A 15,336-nucleotide genomic window follows, 5' to 3' on the forward strand; every position below is an offset into this window, starting at 1 on the left:
TTCTTTGAGAACAAAAATAATAGCTACTAGTAGTTTGGTACAAAGTGCTTCAAAAAGATCCCTGCTTATAAAAATGAAAACTTATAAAAAAATGAAAATTTCCAACTAATAGAATATATTAGGTCAGATTTTAACTTTTTTTTAAAAGGCTGTTTTACTTAAAAAAATGTGGGCTCTGGGGACAGAATTAGTCCATTCAGACCTTCATATACATACCCTGAATAAGGGAGGCTTATAGGCATGTAAAGAACAATAAATAAAATCCAGCTATTTTTAGTTAAAAGTAACAAAAGGTTGCCCCCTAGTGTCACTTCATTGTAAACAGGAAAAGTTTGTAGCTGTTCATTCAATATATTTGTGGATTAGACCATAAATATATTCCTAGTGAGCTCTAGGAAGTCTGTGATGATCAAATCCTATTAAGGAAGGGTTGAAAATCACTCAGAATGATTGTCACTTATTTTTAGGCCTGACTTCTATTAGTCTATTAGAAGAGACAGTTAAAAAGTACAAGGGAATACTAAGAAAAACATGTCCATAAACCTGAAGATTCCTAGCCTCCACTTTGATTATAAAATTTAAAAATTTAAAGCCTATAGGGCCTTAGTAATATAGTGGCTAGGATTATGGACTCAAGTCAGATTGAAGCCAGGTGTGATGACTCACACCTGTAAAACCATCACTTTGGGAAGCTCAAGCAGGAGGAGCACTTGAGCTCAGGAGTTTGAGACCAGCCTGGGCAACATAGTAAAACCCCATTTCTACCAAAAAAGAAAAGGAATCAGACAGGTGTGGTGGCACATGCCTGTAGTCCCAGCTACTTGGGAGGCTGAGGTGGGAGGATCACTTGAATCCAGGAGGTCAAGGCAGTGCACCATGATCCCACCACTACACTCCAGCCTGGGCGATAGAGCATGGTCCTGTCTCTAAATAAGTCAATAAAGTCAGACTGCTTTAGTTCATGTTCCTGCTTGATTTGGGGCCTTAGACAAATTGCTTAAATTCTGTATGCCTAAGTTTCTAAAACTGTGAGGTTAGGATACTAAGAGCTTGTAGCTTCATAAGGATGTAAAGTTTCATGATAGCTATATAAAAGCCCTTATTAACAAAATAGAGCCCAAATGATGACTATTATATCTTAGTACCTTGAAGTCACATGTCTACATTGGGGGACTACTTATTTTGCCACCTTCTGCACATCTATTTTTCTCATTAGGTTTCCACTGCCTATAACGTCTGCCTGTTGGATAGGTGTTCATTCTTTGCAAGTCAAATGGCACTTCTTTATGGTTTTTCTCACTGCCACCCAAAGAATTTATGTTTCTGTGTTTCCATAGTACTTTCATAATACATTGCCTCAACACTTAACAGTATTAGTTGTGTATTTGTGTAAACACAAATTCGTGTAAAAACATGCGTTCTGGGTATGTGACTGAAGGGAGTTGTAGGAAGCAGTGAACTGCTGCCTGGAATCTTCTCCCTACCCCATTCCCTGCAGTCCCACCCTCTGCCCAGCATGCTTAGGAATGTTGATTGTAGGTAACCCAAACAACCCCTGTAAGTAGGAGGTAAATAGAAGGTAACTAGAGGAGCTTAAGAAAGCAACCAGATGGCTTAACATGTCATCAGGGACTTTCTGCCCACTTTCTCTTTTTATGGTATAAAAGGTTAGGTGTATCTTGCAAGCCCTGCGATGTACCTTGTCTTGCTACTGCCCAAGACTGTCTACTAGGTAAGTTTCCCCTGAATACGTTTTTGGCTATCAACCTGGAGTGGTCTGCCTCTTTCTTTGGTCTGAGCTTGCCCTCCGCTTATGGAGGCAATTATTGTTCCAGGAGGGAGTTTTCCTAACACAACAGTAAAGATATTTCTTAATTATAAATGCCAAATAAGGAATATTACAATTAAAAAGTTGAATTTCTGCAATTCAGAGATGGCTAAGGAACCTGTAATCCTTGGATAATACAAGCCACTGCTTCCATGCCTAATTATGTATTTAATTAGACTAAAAAATAATGATAACAGGTCCAGAGATTTTAGAAATTAAATGAGCTCAGACACAATGAGTGAACTGGAGTATACAAAAATAGATGTCATGTCTGTTTAGATTTATATCTTCTCCATCAACTAGGGGCTGCTCAGGTCTCTTAAGTCTCAGGAAAAGAGATAGGCAGATTGAGAGCAGGTTCAACAGATAATCCTGCGCTCAGACTTTTTAACTGGACAAAACACAAAAAGGATAATGCTGCCATCTTGTGGTATTGTTCCCCTAGTTCTACATACTCTAGTAATGTCTCAATTGGTTTGATGAAGTTAAGCCGGCCTAGGCCTTTTTCTTTTTTGAGACAGTCTTGCTCTGTTGCCCACACTACAGTGCAGTGGTGTGATCTCGGCTCACTGTAACCTCTGTCTTCTGGGTTCAAGAGATTCTTGTGCCTCAGCCTCCCAAGCATCTCCCAAACTGGTGACTACAGGTACCCACCACCATGCCCAGCTAAGTTTTTGTATTTTCAGTAGGGTTGGGGTTTTGCCATGTTGGCCAGGCTGGTCTCAAACTCCTGGCCTCATGTGGTCTGCCAGCCTCTGCCTCCCAAAGTGCTCGGATTACAGATGGGAGCCACCGTGCCCAGCTGGCCGCCACCGTGCCCAGCTGGCCTAAGCCTTTTTAACTATAGCTTTTTAGGCAAGTTAGGATTTCTTTGTTTAAACAGTGAGATACTTGAAAGCAATCTTTCTGAAACATTTTATAGGATTTAATATATTTTCTAACTTTTTGAGTCTTCTAGTTTGATATTAGTCTTGAAGTTTTGATCAATTAATGACCAATTAATCTGTCATCTTTTAACAACTATGCTCAGAATCCCCATTTAAGAAAAACATTCCCAGTCCAAAGATCTTGCTGGGATCCCATGTTTTTCCATGCTTTTATTCATCTGAGCCTACGATGTCAGGCCTTAGTTGGTTGGAGATGGGGTGGATACCTGGCCAAGAGTAGGCAACCCATGGGCTGGTCAGTGATGAATTGGCCTGGCAGGAGAAACTCGGCCTGGACGGAGACTGCAGGAAATCTCAATGGCTTAGTCAATTACTGTCTTGGGCATATGCACTAGAATAGAGAAAGTCAGCCCTTTAGTAATTAAATAAGTGAGAGGGCACACAGGTACTCACAGAGAGTGGCTGAGTATTAAGTGGAGATGAGTGGCGGTCCATGAACTTCTGCTTCTGAAAGCGGCCAAAGTAATCGGTTTCCTCAAAACGCCTTGAATTCTGAGCCAATTTGCCTGTATGAGCTCTGTGGGACTTGAGTGCTAGACTTTTCTTGGGTTCCATGGGGTTTGATTACTAGGCTAAGGTTCTTGTTCTCCACATTTTCACAAACATTTTTACAATCCCATCCTCCTGTCCCTTAAAAATCTCTATTTATTGCAACTATAAGCTTATCACTGTCTTTTAGGTTATTCTAGTAAGTTATATTTTTCTTTCTTTTTTTTTTTTTTTTGAGACAGAGTTTCACTGTTGTTACCCAGACTGGAGTACAATGGCAGGATCCCGGCTCACTGCAACCTCCACTTCCTGGGTTCAAGCAATTTTTCTGCCTCAGCCTCCCAAGTAGCTGGGAGGCACGCACCACCATGCCCAGTTAATTTTTGTATTTTTAGTAGAGATGGGGTTTCACCTTGTTGACCAGGATGGTCTCGATCTCTTGACCTCGTGATCCACCCGCCTCAGCCTCCAAAAGTGCTGGGATTACAGGTGTGAGCCACCATGCCCGGCCAGTAAGTTATATTTTTCAAAATGTTTTAATGTACATTATTTAATAATGAGGATCCTACATAGGAGTTTATGTATTTCCATGTCTGCTAATCCAGGAATTCAAGGACAGAGATATCAATGACCAGCACAGAGATGTAATCTTGCTTAGTCACACACCTGTTTTCTTTGCTTGCTGGGTGTTTTCCTTATTTTGTCCAGTTTCTTTCCTTATTCTCATATTTGGCTGAATTTCTAATACCAGATCTACTTCAGCTGCTTCCCAAACCTAGAATTCAGAGCCCCAGCTCTGTTGAGCATCTATTATATTTCAGTTGCTTTATACATGTTATCTCATAACAGGAGCCTTAGGAGGTAGCTATTGTTATTGCCATTTTACACGTGAGAAAGCTGAGACATATTGGGTCTGATAACAGCTCAGGATCACACAGGTTTAAGTGGTGGGGCTGGGATTTGATTTTTGGAAAAACCCAAAGCTACTGAATTTTCTTAAGTGGGAGACCCTAGAAGTAGAGAGAGAATTGACCTGAGGAATTTAACTTTAAATATCTTGATAAAACTGTACCCATGATGGGAAATTATGGGGCAACACCAATTTATCTGCCAATTTTCTTTATCCAGTCTGATGATATTGGAAGAAAAGAAGTGGAGGAGGCATGAGTTTCTCTGTTAGGAGAGAGCCTAGCGGTGAGGATGAACAGAACTGTTATTTTCCTGCAAGGTTGCTTTAATTCTAGACAGACTCTAAAACTCCACACCTCTAGGGATAGAAACAACCAACAGTGAGACTGGAACTAGATGAGATTTGGCTCAGGAGCCTCTCCTTGAGATGGCAATGATCCTGATCGAGGGAAGACAAAGCTGCTAGGGGAAATTAACGACTCCAAGATGGTTAGGACATTTCTGTTAAGGCAGGGCTTTTTTGAGACATTTCATCTCCACCACCATCTGGGGAAAGCTATCTTTGATGCTGCCTTCCTGGGCCTGCATTTCTGGGTCTGTAGCTTACCACTCAGCTCTAGCTCTTTTGTACCTTTATAGCTTTGGAGAAAGAGCATAGCTAGTACTAGAAGCCAAATTTTTCTCACTGGAGAAAGTTTCCCTTAGGGATAAATGTGAAGACAGGAGGTGATCCATAAGACTCTCCTGGCGTTAATGTACTGTGACATCAATGGCTCTTGCTGCAGTTGCAGCTTCCAGGCAAATGCAGTCATTGCAGACACGTTTTTGGTTTGTAACCACCTCACAGCCTAGGCGTCAAGCAAGGAATCCTGAGGTCAGTACATTCACCCTCTCAGAATGGAGGAGCAGGGAGTAGACTGCTTCTGAGTCAGAACAAGTACTTCTTTCCTGTTTGGATTGCAAATATAATAGCAAGGAGAAAGGAGGTGAGGCACACAGGAGTCACTTTGTCCCCATGTGGTCTACCTGGGAGCCCTCTTATTGTATTGACTCAAAAGTCACTCCTCCTGAAAGCAATGTCATCCTGAGCAGCAGCTTGTGCTATACTTACAAGTCAGACCTGTTATTAAAGATGCAGACTGGCCCGGGCGCGGATGCTCAAGCCTGTAATCCCAGCACTTTGGGAGGCTGAGGCGGTGGATCATGAGGTCAAGAGATCGAGACCATCCTGGTCAACATGGTGAAACCTTGTCTCTACTAAAAATACAAAAAACTAGCTGGGCATGGTGGCGCGTGCCTGTAATCCCAGCTACTTAGGAGGCTGAGGCAGGAGAATTGCCTGAAACCAGGAGGTGGAGGTTGCGGTGAGCCGAGATTGTGCCATTGCACTCCAGCTTGGGTAACAAGAACAAAACACCGTCTCAAAAAAAAAAAAAAGACACAGACTGGAATTTAAGTCAGGCTGTGTTACACCCATCCTGGTCTTTGTTCTGGCTCCTATGGTGGCCATGAGGATATGCCTCACACCTCCAGTCACAGGGAGCAGAATGGCCTAAGGGCTCCAGCTCTGTACTCTGAGACCTATCTGCATTTGCACCCAGGCATGCTTCCTACAGGCTGCTCCTAGCAAACAGTTAAGGCTGGCACGGATACTAAGACAGGTCCATTCCTGGAAGACATGGGACTTCTCTGACTGGTTCAAGGACTCCCTGTTAGCTTTGGTGAAGCTCTGCTTGGTAGTTTAATACTTTTCCCCAGTCTTTCTTTTTTTCTTCACTCAGGCAGATAACACAGATAAGAATAAAGAGGCTGAAGGAAGTGGATGTGTTGGAAGGGCTATATTATATAAGGCCAGGCCAGGAGCAGTGGCTTAGTCCTATAATCCCAGCACTTTGAGAGTCCTCAGCTGGCAGACTGAGCTCAGGAGTTCTAGACCAGCCTGGGCAACATGGTGAAACCCTGTCTCTATTTCTGTAATAAGATATTATGTTTATTTCAAAATTAAAAAATACATACGGCCAAAAGATCCACCAGAGAATATGTCCTATGAGAAGGCACACAGGATACACCATGCTCTCAGCCATCAAAATGCACTGATGAGAAAGGCACCAACGTCACTAAGAAGTTCTGCAGGCCGGGTTGATGGTAGGAGTGGCAGTTACAATCTAAGCTTGTCAGTCTCTGTGGGCATGATGGGGGCCAGGAGGTGGCACTTCTCTGGCAGGAGCCAGGAGGTTTTAATTACCTTACCCCAAAGTCAGGGTTTGAGGGGCAATCACTGGGCTTTACTAGCAGGGGGTTGTGGAAATGGTTAATGGAAGATGGTGTCTATTTTGCACTTAGGAGCAAAATAGGCAGACAGTCAACAAAGATGCTATTAGCATCATAACGGGGTCAAAAAGCTGTTCAGGTAAAGGGCTAAATATTTTAGACACTGCAAGTAACATGCCGTTTGTGGCAACTGCTCAGCTCAGCTGTTGTAGCACAAATACAACCATAGACGATCTGTAAGCAAATGAGTATCCCGTGTTTTAACAAACCTTTGTCTATAAAAAACAAATGATTGACTAGATAGGGCCATCAATGGCTCCTGAGCCATCATGTGCTGATCTCTGACCTTTTTTTTTTTTTTAAGCAAATTGGAAGAGCAAGTGGTTGAAGGAGTCATTTCAATAAAAAGTCCTGTTCCCAGACTTGAGTTACTTTTTAGATCTGGACCCATGGACTAGAGAGGTGGCTGGAGGAAGAACCTGCAACCCGATGGCAAACATGTACTGTGCTGATTCCCCTGGTCTCCTCAAAGGGACTTAGGGCCATTTTCTTGGGTGACTATACAATAAAGGGGGAATAATCAGACATTTATAAAATGATTGGACAGGCTGGGTGTGATGGCTCAGGCCTGTAATTCTGGCACTTTGGGATGCTGAGGTTGGCTGATCACTTGAGGTCAGGAGTTCAAGACCAGCCTAGCCAACATGGCAAAATCTCATCTCTACTAAAATATAAAAATTAGCTGGTCATGGTGGTAGGTGCCTGTAATCCCAGCTACTTGGGAGGCTGAGGCAGGAGAATCACTTGAACCCAGGAGGCAAAGGTTGCAATAAGCCAAGATTGCGCCACTGCATTCCAGCCTTGGTGACAGAGTGAGACTCTTTCCCCGTACACACCAAAAAGTTACTGGACAAAGGGTCTGAGCTGCACTGATACTGAGAGATCCAAAGAAGCATCATGGCCCTGATGTTAGAGCAGGGTTAATGAGGACCAGCTAAAAAATGGGGTGCTGGATAAAGTCCAGTTTACAGTGGGCCCAGGAGGCCTGCAGATCCATTCAGTGGTCATACTGCATCTTTTCCCACCACTCACACCTCCAACACCATGGGAGTCAGCTGGTAGAACTGACTGCACTGTGGCTTGGACCTGCTGCAACACCCTTTCCTGTTCTAGCCCCACTCAAGCCAACAGCTTTCTATGTCACCCAGTTTATGGGCCAGAAAAATATCCCCCAGGGGTGGAGTATGTTGTCTCCAGAACACAAAGAGGCCTACAAGGCACTGCCTTCCTTCTTTTAAACAGGGCTAGAAGATACATCAATTTGCTTTTTACTTTAGAATAGCCTATTCCAGAATACTTCCAACCACCGGACCTCTAAAAATCTTACTGAAATGGCCTGTTCTGGACTCTTCACAGGGTTTATCTCCTACCCTCTGAAATGCATGCATCTTATCAAGGCCTCCAGCCTACTAGCCTCTCTGGCTCCTGTCTAATCAGTTTGATGTCATCTCACTGTAATGGATCAATGTGATATGTTCTTGGATGTTTAAGAGGTCCAGATCTCTCAGACTGTCTTATAATAGGAGGTGGGATAGGTAATATGGCTCTAAGGCAAAGTGTAAATTAATATTGTTAGAGGTTTTTCTGCCCACAGAGCGTCAGCCAGCACTTCTAACTGGAAGCTTAAGGAATGCTTGATCCACAGGTGTGGAATCTTACATTGCAGAGCATCCAACCAGGGAATCTACGTCAAGTGAAGGAGGTGTGTGAGCAGGTCATGACCTTGGGATTCTCTGGTTGTGATATGAACTGCACCACCCAGAAGTAACTGGCCTTATAGATTGTTGAGATGGTCTGAAGTTACAACTGAAATGCCAGCTCTGAGAAAAGATGTGAAAGAATGAAGTGCCATCTTTCAGGACATGGTACATTAATTACGTCAGTGACCTCTATAGGGTGCTATGAGGAGCTCTGTGAATTTGTTAAATCTAGGCTTGAGGTATCTGATGACCTGGAAAATGTGCGCAATTGGGTAGTGGACACTTGTTTACATAAGGGAAGTCGAGATAACATGAGTATTGTACTAGTTTGCTTTTCAGATGCTCCCAAAGTCTCAGATGAAGCAGTGAAAAAAGATTCAGAGTTGGATAAGCACTTGGAATCACGGGTTGAAGAGATTATAGAGAAGTCTGGTGAGGAAGGAATGCCTGATCTTGCCCATGTTGTGCACATCTTGTCTGCAGAAAATATCCCAAATTTGCCTCCTGGGGGAGGTCTTGCTGGCAAGCGCAATGTTATTGAAGCTGTTTATAGTAGACTGAATCCACCCACAAAGTGATGGGGTTGCTGGAGATCTAGAGCACCCGTGGTAGCCTTAATAACCTTCTAAAATGCTTTTGATTCTGAAAATTGGAGGAAAATACTTTTAATCACAATTTTCTTCAATACAAGAGGAAAATATTCTTGTGGATTCCCAACGTTTTGTGATATGAGCAGAAAATCATTAGCATTTCCATCATTTGTTCATATTTGTGTTTTCTGACAGTTGCCGCTCGTAGCATTGCCTGTCCAGCATTTTTTGCCAACCTCAGGCATACTCATTATATCTGTATTGAACTTTTGGCCCTAGAAACCAGTGGAGTTATTTCACCACAAATCAACAATGTGCCTGAGGTGCATGGGAAATAATAGCTATTATACAAGGGTCAGGAATAGTTAGCTATATAATTAGCTATTATACAAGGGTCAGGAAACTAAGGGATGGAAGGAGACGGATGGCCCCACTTACCATTATTTCCAGTGGCCCACGTACTACCATTCCCCAATGATCCACTGGGGGATTTTCTGCTTTCATTCTCTGCAATTCTAGGCTCTGCATGACTGGAGGTCCTGATTCTCAAAGGGAACACACTCTTGCCAGGAATATAATAAAGGTCCCACTGAACTATAATTTGTGACTGCTGACAGAGCACTTTGTACTTTTTGTGTTCAGGCACCAGCAGGCAAGAGAGGAATTGGTATACTAGCAAGAGCAATGAACTGATCATTAGGGGAAGGTAAGTTTATTTACAAGATAAACCAAGGAGGAATATGTGTGGAACTCAGGTTTGGCACCTCCTATACACCCTAGCCCCATTATAACTGTGAATAGACAGATGCGGCAACCCCAGCCTTAGAATAGTATAGTTATTGTGAGTTCTGACCCCTCAGGAATAAAGGTTTGGGTTACACCACCAGGTAAGCCACCAAGACCAGCCAAGGCGAGAGCTGAGAGTAAAGGGGATTTAGAATGAATAGTGGAAGAGGGAGAAGGTAAGTACTAATTGTGGTCCTGGGATCAACTGTGGTGATCTTGGGACTGTAATTTTGATGGTTCTATGAATCCCTGAGACCCTTTACTACTTAAGAGATCCAGAGCTGGTTTCTTTCTTGCATCCATGAATGCTGATTGAGATGGAACCTCCATATACATTAGTGCTTCTTCTCTGGGAAAAAAACAACAACTTTAACTTCAGTGACAAAGATGAGGAAACTCCAGCTACCCTGTAGACAGACAGCAGTTTTAATTATTTGATAAGCTGTGAGGAAAACAGCACATTTTGGGTGTGTCGGGGCGTGTTTTAAAAGCCAGGCATAAGACACAAGTATTACCCTGTGATATGGCTTGGCTGGGTCCCCATCCAAATATCAACTTGAGTTGTATCTCCCAGAATTCCCACGTGTTGTGGGAGGGTCTCAGGGTGAAGTAATTGAATTATAGTGATAGTGAGTTAGTCTCATGAGGTCTGATGGGTTTGTCAGGGGTTTTTGCTTTTGCTTCTTCCACATTTTCTCTTGCTGCCACCGTGTAAGAAGTGCCTTTCGCCTCCTGCCACGTTTCTGAGGCCTTCCCAGCCATGTGAAACTGTAAGTCCAATTAAATCTCTTTTCCTTCCCGGTCTTGGGTATGTCTTTATCAGCAGTGTGAAAACAGACTAATCCACCCTGTTCATCTACCTGTCTGGTACTGAGACTGCCTTGTGATTTGGCAGGATAAAACACCATGTGATGCTTGCTCCCTGGTGCATAGCAGAAACTCATGCCCAGCTCCCCACAGGTGTCAATGTAGCTGTGAAGCTTTGGCTGGGTTACTGTCCCAGCTAGCGAGGGTTTGCTGGGGAGGCTAGGGTATGAGCTGTGTCTCTAGCTACTCACCCAGGAAGTATTTGCTGCAGGCAAGGGATGAGGGCGATCATGCAGAAAAGACAGTAGATGAGGATCAGCCTCTTTGCCCTGATCTTCCTCCTGAGCGTTCCCTTTCTTGCAATAAGGATCCCTTTCTCTGTTCCATTCTCTATTTCCACTCATTCCTATCACCAACCCTTCCTGCCTATGTGCCTGCAAATCTTCCCAGAGCCCCGGTTTGGATTTGTTTTCCTTCTCCCAGATATTCTTGAATTGGGGTGTGTTCTGCTTGGTGCCAGCCCTTCCTATCACTTCCTCTTTCCACCCTTTAATGATCTTTCTTTCAGTTTCCCATATCCCCAAGTACACTTTTATTCCTCTGCAAACTTCACATGGGTAGGAATCAAGTCTGATTGTTTTTGACAGTGTATACCATGACAGCAGGCACAGGGCTTGCTGGACACAAAAGGCAAGGACTCAGAGAATATCCATGAGATGAAAGAATGACTACATGAGTAAGTGAGTCAACTCTCAGTCCCCTTCCTCGTCTGATGGGCAAGTTACAACTTCTGCTCTCCTTTGAAATGTTCTCTTTTGTATTGGAAGGAGGGCTCTTGGGTGAAATAGTAGAATAAATACACTGGAGGCTCTCAGCATGTGGGATATGGTCAGGACATGTTTCTTAGCTCTGAATCGATTCCACAGCCACCAAGCTCAAACCACCCAGCAAACAGCACGTCTCCTGTGATTCCTCCCTGCCTGCATCCTTCCCATTTAAACCGGGGTTTCTTGACTTGGATGTGAAGGGTGATGGGTGTGGGAGGTGAGGTGAAGCATTTTGGAACTATAGGAGGGGGCTTTATACTTGTCATAAATTTGGGGCAGAATCTATTGACATTTAGAGAGTGAGAACCAAGAATGCCAACCTGCCATGGTATGTGAACAGTGCCATATAACAATAAACAGTCCTGGCCACACATGGTGGCCCACTTCTGTAATCCCAGCACTTTGAGAGGCTGAGGTGGGAGGATGGCTTGAGCCCAGGAGTTCAAGACCAGCCTGGGCAACATAATGAGATACCTTCTCTACAAAAAATAAATACATTTAGAAAAAAGGCAAGTTGGTACATGCCTGTGGTCTCAATTACTTGGGAGGCTGAGGTAGGAGGACTGCTTGACCTCCAGAGTTCGAGGCTGCAGTGAGCAGTGATTGCACCATTGCACTCCAATCTGGGTGGCAGAGTGAGACCTGGTCTCAATTATAAAAACAACAGAACGACAAACAAAAAACCCAATTAACTGTCTAGAGTTCTGCACAATCTCTGGTGTCCTGTCCCTTGTGTCAACATTCAAAAATGCAAAAAACATTTTTTTGGTAAAGTTATTTAGGTTCTAGTTCAGATAAACATTAGGCATTTTGCATGGTTTTAATACACAAAAGTTTCCAGGAATGGATTCTGTTGGAATAAAGAAAGAAAAGAGTATACTTTATTTTGTTCAGAGCTGCTTTACCAGAGTTATTTGCCATTTCAGAAAATCATGTTGATGGGGCGCTCATACCTATAATCCCAGCACTTTGGGAGGCCAAGGTGGGCAAATCACTTGAGGCCGGGAGTTCAAGACCAGCTTGGGCAACGTGGTGAAACCTTGTCTCTACTAAAAATACAAAAATTAGCCAGGGGTGGTGGTGTACCCCTATAGTTCCAACTACTTGGGAGGTTGAGGCAGGAGAATCACTTGAATCCAGGAGGCGGAGGTTGCAGTGAGCTGAGATTGTGCCACTGCACTCCAGTCTGGGTGACAGAGCGAGATTCCATCTCAAAAAAAAAAGAAAGAAAAAGAAAATAAAATCATGTCACAGAAGCAATTGCAGATGGAATTGAGTTGCCAGTAAACGTCTACAGTCTGCATTTGTAATTATATTGTTCATGATGATTTTGCCATAGATACAGTCAGTCCCTTTGATTAAAGATTTTGCCATAGATACAGTCAGTCCCTTTGATTAAAGATAGAAAGTGGTCAATTGAAAAAAATTTAAAAAGTAATTAAGCAAGGCCGGGCACAGTGGCTCAGGCCTATAATCCCAGCACTTTGGGAAGCCCAGAAGGGCAGATTGCTTGAAGCCAGGAGTTTGAGACCAGCTTGGCCAACATGGTGTGAAACCCCATCTCTACTGAAACATATAAAATTATCCAGGCATGGTGGAGCACACCTGTAGTCCCAGCTACTCAGGAGGCTGAGGCACGAGAATTGGTTGAACCTGGAGGCAGAGGTTGCAGTGAGCCGAGATTGCTCTACTCACTGCACTCCAGCCTCGGCGACACAGTGAGACTCTCTCTCTCTATATATAATTTTCAAAATTCATAAAACTAAATAAATGTAAAAGAAATGCAAATAAACTTTCAAGGCTTTTTAAAAAAAATTTTTGTTTTGTTTTGTTTTTTAAAAACTTCTAGAACTTGCATTTCTCAAGTTTTAAGATTTTTGGGACACCCTGTTATTGTAAAAAAAGTTACTGAATCTGGTACGCTGGAGAACGACTCACTGACACTTCACATCCACCTAGAAAGAGGCGTCAATTGAAAATGTCCCCTCTTGAATATGTGGAGGCCAGTGACTGGAAGCCAGCTTACCCCAGCCTGCGCGTTTTGAGGCAAGGGCTCCAGCGCACACCAAGTTTGAACCTCGGTCGCCTTATTTGTGAAATGAGCGCGGGAATGTCCGTGTTTCTGGGCAGCCGTGGGAACATGGTGAGAAGCCCAGGGCACACTGGAGGACCCAGTGGGAACTGCCAGGACCTCTCTGCACCCCGCCCCGCCTTTGCCTGCCTGGATTACAAAACGCTGTTGGCACCGAGGGGCGGGAGCGTCAGGTGGCTTAGTGCCCTCCGCCAGGCGCACGAGCATGCCGGTCCGCCCTTCAGGGCGCGCAAGGGGCAAGTCTGGCCCGGGAACAGCGCCCCAGGTCGGCTGGCCCCTTGTTCCTGGTTCTGTGCCCCGTGAGCGCTCAAATCCCTGGTGTGTGCAGTGACCATGGTGCCTGGGCTGCGGTGCCGGGCGGGGCCCAGCGGGAACTTTCAGGACCTTTCCTGGGGGGAGCCTCGTTTTCCCCGCCTCCAGCCTCCGCACGAAGGGCCGGGAGGGCGTGAGGGCGGGCGGAGCCCGGGTTCAGGCCTTGAGACCCAGAAGGGAGCGGCTGGTTTTGCTGCGCCAGCGCAGTGACCGAAGGCTCCGCTCACGCCAGGGTAAGAGGCATCCGGCGGCCGATCTCCGGCCCTAGGCCAGGGGAGGGAGACTGCTGGGCAGGGACAGCGAACACCACTGAGGCTGTTTGTTGCCCCAACTCGGTTTCCGCAGCTGGGACTCCGCAGACCGGGTGTGCCGCGCCCCAAGCTTGCCTTCCCCAACTCCGGACACCCGCAGCTCTTGCTGCCCTCGTCTGGAACCTGGGTCTTGGGGGACTCTTGCTTCCTTCTCGGAGTGTTAGAGCCTCAGGGCCGCTGAGAGGCCACCCCGCGAGGGGCGCTTAAACCGAAGTATCGGTGGTGTTGGTGTGTGGATGTTTCTGGCGCCTTCCACTTGTTGCTGTCACTCGGCACCTTCCCCGAGAGGGAGTGGGTGCTCAGAGTCCCGGGGCCGGGGATTGACACAGTCATCCACCGACACTGCACGTGGGACAGAGGGGCGCTCGAGGGGTCGGCTGCAGCTGAAACCTGAAGGGGAAAGGATTTAGGGCACCTGCTGAACAGGAATTGGTGGAAAGGGCAAAAGGATCTTATGGTGGAATCTGGGTTCATTTCCTTTCTTCTTCATCTCTCTCTTTTATTTATCAAAATTCCAACCTGGCTTTTTGCTCAGACACTGAGCAGAGCCCCTGGCTTTGCCTGGGCTGCCCATTGCTATGATGCAGGACTCTGGTCCATTGTGTGCTGTGCTCCCCTTTGGCATTTCTGGGAAGGCTAAAGACTCTTTCTCAGAACAATACTTTTTTGTTTGTTTGTTTTCAGACAGTCTTGCTCTGTCACCCAGGCTGGAGTGCAGTGGCACAGTCTTGGCTCACTGCAACCTCTGCCTCCGGGGTTCAAGCGATTCTCCTGCCTCAGCCTCCTGAGTAGCTGAGACTACAGGCACAGGTCACTACATCTGGCTAATTTTTATATTTTTAGTAGAGACGGGTATCATTTTGTTGCCCAGGCAGGTCTCAAACTTCTGGCCGCAAATGATTCACATGCTTCGGTTTCCCAAAGTGCTGGGATTACACAAGTGAATCACCGTGCCCTACCAGAGCAATACGTTTTAAAAGTTATAAAATAAAAGGAAGAGTATTATAAAGAAAACGAATTGCAAAACACTTGTCAAAACATTAAGAGAATTTATAATAACTAAGGGTTTTTTTTTTTTTTGAGATGGAGTCTTGCTCTGTCACCCAGGCTGGAGTTTGAGTCTCCTGCCTCAGACTCCTGAGTAGCTGGGATTACAGGCATGCACCAGCACACCCAGCTAATTTTTTGTAATTTTAGTAGAGACACGGTTTCTCCATGTTTGTCTTGATCTCAGGCTGGTCTTGAACTTCTAACCTCAGGTGATCTGCCTGCCTCAGGCTCCCAAAGTGATCTGCCTGCCTCAGGCTCCCAAAGTGCTGGAATTACAGGTGTGAGCCACTGCACCCAGCTATAAAAGAATTTATGATATAGTAACATATGTGCCTTTAAAAAACGAATGCAGTATTT

At 45.0% G+C, this 15,336-nt stretch overlaps 1 protein-coding gene across 4 annotated transcripts in view; it reads left to right on the forward strand.

Annotated features, from left to right (window-relative positions):
• The first annotated feature begins 13,470 nt into the window (after positions 1-13,470).
• Positions 13,471-15,336, forward strand: part of SQOR (sulfide quinone oxidoreductase) — a 56,605-nt gene continuing 54,739 nt past the window's right edge. For 2 of the 4 annotated variants that reach the window (XM_035259574.3, XM_009005382.4), the window contains exon 1: positions 13,791-13,851. The gene's annotated coding sequence lies outside the window, so the exon portion shown is untranslated. Of the gene's footprint in view, positions 13,625-13,790; positions 13,852-15,336 lie in introns of those variants that run through there. The other 2 variants (XM_035259576.2, XM_054239609.2) reach the window with 2 other exon arrangements.

The sequence above is a fragment of the Callithrix jacchus genome, chromosome 8, assembly GCF_049354715.1.
Source record: "Callithrix jacchus isolate 240 chromosome 8, calJac240_pri, whole genome shotgun sequence".
NCBI lineage: Eukaryota > Metazoa > Chordata > Mammalia > Primates > Cebidae > Callithrix > Callithrix jacchus.